This window comes from Monodon monoceros, unplaced genomic scaffold, assembly GCF_005190385.1.
Source record: "Monodon monoceros isolate NGI ecotype Baffin Bay Population unplaced genomic scaffold, NGI_Narwhal_1 Super_Scaffold_22, whole genome shotgun sequence".
Taxonomy (NCBI): Eukaryota; Metazoa; Chordata; class Mammalia; order Artiodactyla; family Monodontidae; genus Monodon; species Monodon monoceros.
In genome coordinates this window covers 99,300,993-99,305,563 of record NW_021703779.1, presented here as the reverse complement: position 1 = coordinate 99,305,563, position 4,571 = coordinate 99,300,993, and the positions used below count along the sequence as shown (strand labels likewise).

General features: G+C 45.3%; 1 protein-coding gene across 7 annotated transcripts in view; it reads right to left on the bottom strand.

Annotated features, from left to right (window-relative positions):
• The window catches only part of DOCK11 (dedicator of cytokinesis 11), a 217,683-nt gene that overhangs the window by 99,975 nt on the left and 113,137 nt on the right, over positions 1 to 4,571 (bottom strand). The gene's annotated exons all lie outside the window — the stretch shown is intronic.

Sequence of the window (4,571 nt, the reverse complement as noted above, 5' to 3'; positions counted from 1 at the left end):
GAGGGAGGGAGGGAGGGAGGAAGGAAGGAAGGAAGGAAGGAAGGAGATAAAATAAAATAAAATAAAGTTATTAAAATTAAATTATTAAGAAAAAAATTTTAGAAAAACAAAAAACGGACAGATAGAACCCTAGGACAAATGGTGGAAACAAAGCTATACAGACAAAATCTCACACAGAAACATACACATACACACTCACAAAAAGTGGAAAAGGGGAAAAAATCATAAATCTGGCTCCCAAAGCCCGCCTCCTCAATTTGGGATGATTCGTTGTCTATTCAGGTATTCCACAGATGCAGGATACATCAAGTTGATTGTGGAGCTTTAATCCACTGCTCCTGAGGCTGCTGGGAGAGATTTCCCTTTCTCTTCTTTGTTCTCACAGCTCCCAGGGGCTCAGCTTTGGATTTGGCACCGCCTCTGCGTGTAGGTCGCTGGAGGGCGTCTCTTTTTTGCTCAGACAGGACGGTGTTAAAGGAGCCGCTGATTCGGGGGCTCTGGCTCACTCAGGCCGGGGGGAGGGAGGGGCGCAGAGTAAGGGGCGAGCCTGCGGCGGCAGAGGCCGGCATGACGTTGCACCAGCCTGAGGTGCGCCATGTGTTCTCCCAGGGAAGTTGTCCCTGGATCCCGGGAACCTGGCAGTGGCAGGCTGCACAGGTTTCCCGGAAGAGGGGTGTGGATAGTGACCTGAGCTCGCACACAGACCCCTTGGTGGCAGCAGCAGCAGCCTTAGCGTCTCCCGCCCATCTCTGGGGTCTGTGCTTTTAGCCGTGGCTCGCGCCCGTCTCTGGGGCCGTGCTTTTAGCCACAACTCGCACCCATCTCTGGGGTCCACGCTTTTCGCGGCGGCTCGCGCCTGTCTCTGGGGTCCACACTTTTAGCCGCAGCTCGCACCCATCTCTGGAGTTCCTTTAAGCAGCGCTCTTAATCCCCTCTCCTCGCGCACAAGGAAACAAAGAGGGAAGAAAATGTCTCTTGCCTCTTCGGCAGCTCCAGAACTTTTCCCGGACTCCCTCCCGGCTAGCTGTGGTGCACCAACCCCTTCAGGCTGTGTTCACGCAGCCAACCCCAGTCCTCTCCCTGCACTCCGACCAAAGACCAAGCCTCAGCTCGCAGCCCTGCCTGCCCCGGTGGGTGAGCAGACAAGCCTCTCGGGCTGGTGAGTGCCAGTCGGCACCGATCCTCTGTGCAGGAATCTCCCCACTTTGCCCTCCGCACCCCTGTTGCTGTGCTCTCCTCCATGGCTTCGAAGCTCCCCCCTCCACCACCCGCAGTCTCTGCCCGTGAAGGGGCTTCCTAGTGTGTGGAAACCTTTCCTCCTTCACAGCTCCCTCCCACTGGTGCAGGTCCTGTCCCTATTCTTTTGTCTCTGTTTTTTCTTTTTTTCTTTTGGCCTACCCAGGTACATGGGGAGTTTCTTGCCTTTTGGGAGGTCTGAGGTCTTCTGCCAGCATTCAGTAGGTGTTCTGTAGGAGTTGCTCCACGTGTAGATGTATTTCTGGTATATCTGTGGGGAGGAAGGTGATCTCTGAGTCTTACTCCTCCGCCATCTTCCCCTCCGCTCCATTTCTTTTTATTTTTTAACATCTTTATTGGAGTATAATTGCTCTACAATGGTGTGTTAGTTTCTGCTGTACAACAAAGTGAATCAGCTGTACATATACATACATCCCCGTATTTCCTCCCTCTTGCGTCTCCCTCCCTCCCACCTGCAAAGCACAGGCTCCGCCCCCGCACCACACCCCACCACCCCAGAATCTTGGAAACCTGTTTCCCTGGGTCTTCTAATGGCCAGACTCAGCATCTGCAGCTACCAACATGCATGTTGCTAAATGAGTCCCATAGTCCTCTCGACCATCACACAAAGCAGCAAAACCAGGCACATTCAGCATGTACCTAAGCACACTGGGTAGGTCACCATTTATGCCCAAGTAGTCACACATTTGTTTAATCTCTTTTTTGGCTAGTGTAGCCTCTGAAGTTGGGCTGCTTCTATATTTTAATGAAACGAGCAGGAAGAGAGGTCTGAATTGACAGGTGAAGAAAACGTAGCAGCAGGGAGTCACCAGAACAAGTCCCAGGCATTCAGTGCCCAATGTACCCTGGCCCTGCACCGGTCAGTGTCCAGCTGTCCTGTATGGAATCTACAGATATTGAATTTGTGGACAGCATGGACTGTACCAGGAACCAGAATCATGAAATTCGGATTTTGACCTGCTTTCTCTAATTATTACCTGTGTGACCTCGGGTAAATCATCTAACCCGAGCAAGCCTCGGTTTCTTTTCCTCTAAAATGATGAAGTGGGCAGGGGGAATTGAGAGGGACCTTGTAGGCCACACCAAAGAGCGTGGACTTCACCTTCTCCATCCGTGATTTTTCAAACTGTGCTTGAGGCATCTCACAGATACTTGATCCTAATTTCATGGATGCTGAGGCTAAGAGCAAACTGTAGTAGCCAGCCATGATCCACTGACTGAAAATTTCTGTGTTCAACTCTAGTCTAACCATGAGAAAAATGTCAGACAAATCCCAACAGAGGGCCATCCTACAAAATACCAGTAGTCCTGAAAACTGACAAGGTGACCAAAAACAATGAAAGTCTCGGAACTTGTCACTGCCAAGAAGAGCCTAAGGAGATATGACAACTAAATGTAACATGCTATGCTGGATAGAATCCTGGAACAAAAAAGGGGCATTAATAGGTGAAAGGATTTGGTAATTTGAGAAGAATTTTTAAATTTGAGCTATTATTAAGAATGATGTTATTACTAATGAGAAAGTCAGGCCACAACTTCTCTAAGGCTGTAGAATCGAATATAGTCTATTTTAATCCAGAAATATAGTCAAGTATTAAAATTGACAAAATTCAGGTGATGCAACTTACTTGAGTATAAACGGTAGACTCCAAGTGACTTTTAATCTTCAACAAAGGCTTTGCACCATCTACCCACTTAATATCCATATTAGACTGCTGTGAAGAGAAAATACACACATGAGTTTCTGTACCATAGCAATGGATAGATGAGCAACATATAACACCTTTATGCATTTCAACATTTTCTTTCAGAAACAAATGTGTTAGTTTTGCACATAGGGAATTATTGGAGAAAATAACATGCCTTTAGAATAAATGTACCCTAAACCATTTTGAATTTCCAATCCTTTGCAGGCTGATATTTTTCCAAATGACAATAAAAATTACTAAATTTTTATTTACAAAATTTTTTTTACAAAATTTACAAAAATTTACAAAATTTACAAAAATTACCCCAAAGATCTTTTCATGATGCACAAAATCGAAGTCCCATTTTAAAAATCGTTATCAGAATCAACAGACATGAGGTTACTTTGTCAAACTATTATACAAGCTTCTCAACACTCATTTTCTATACTTATCTTCGTCGTGGACCAGCACCGGCCCTCAAACCACACTCTGAGTAGTCATCAACCAGACCAAACTATCGACTGTGCCAATGGTATTCTACTTTTTAAACATCTCATCGCATACGTATAACTGAATCACTTTGCTGGACAGCAGAAATTACCATGATGCTGTAAATCAACTATACTTCAATACAGTTTTTTAAAAAGAGGGGGGAAAAAACACTTCATCATGATTACTTCAACAAATACAGGTATTTTCCTACCCTTCTTGATTCGGCATCATTCAGATTCAAGTAGCCTGGGGGAAGATTAGCGGAAACTGGCAGCTGCTGCTCAAATGTGATGATTCTACCATCCTTCAGCAAAGGTACCCAGGCAAAGCCAACTGCCAAGACAATAAACAACCATGAGACACAAGATCGCAAATGCACTTAGCTACACCAATGTCTGGTCACCAGGGAGCAGGGCAGGTCTGTATGTGGGAGTCCAGGTACTGGGCATCCGAGTACCGGGGAAGGAACAATGAGTTTGTATCGCTTCCTAATCCTAGCCTGACCACTAACAGGTTATTCATGCTACCTCCTTGACTATAATGATGGAAACAACAACACACAGCTCTTCTATCAAACAGAGTGATTGAGAGACCAAAGTGAGCTAATATACCAAAACACTTGAAAACTTTTAAAGTGCATCAATTTCACTATCTTGACACATTGGGGGAGAATTTTTGGTAGACTTATTTTTTAAAACGATTCAGATGTCTCTTGTCCATCCTTACAGAGTCTCATATCTGAGACAACAATCACCATTGTTGCTTCCAGCAACCCTAGGGTAAGCAAGGGACTGCAGAAAATTAAGGTCACAAGTCAAGGTTACATTCCATACTTATACAAGGCAGTATCTATCTGGGCAGTTTTCCTGATTACAGAAGGAAGAGGGGTAGTAGGAGAATGCAACCAGGGCACAGTGCTTACAACTGCAATCCACTGAGAGATTTTCCTCCCAGTCTCTACATTTCTTAACAGTTCTACCCCAAAGAGCCTCTTGGCTTCCTATTAGAAAACTCATCATGTTCTAGCTAAAAAAGCCAGAGCCATCTGTGTTGCTCAAGTCAAGCGATGTCAGTATTTCCATTATACAGATTACTCTGGGCTTCAAGTGTTTATATAACTCAGCTATAAAAAAG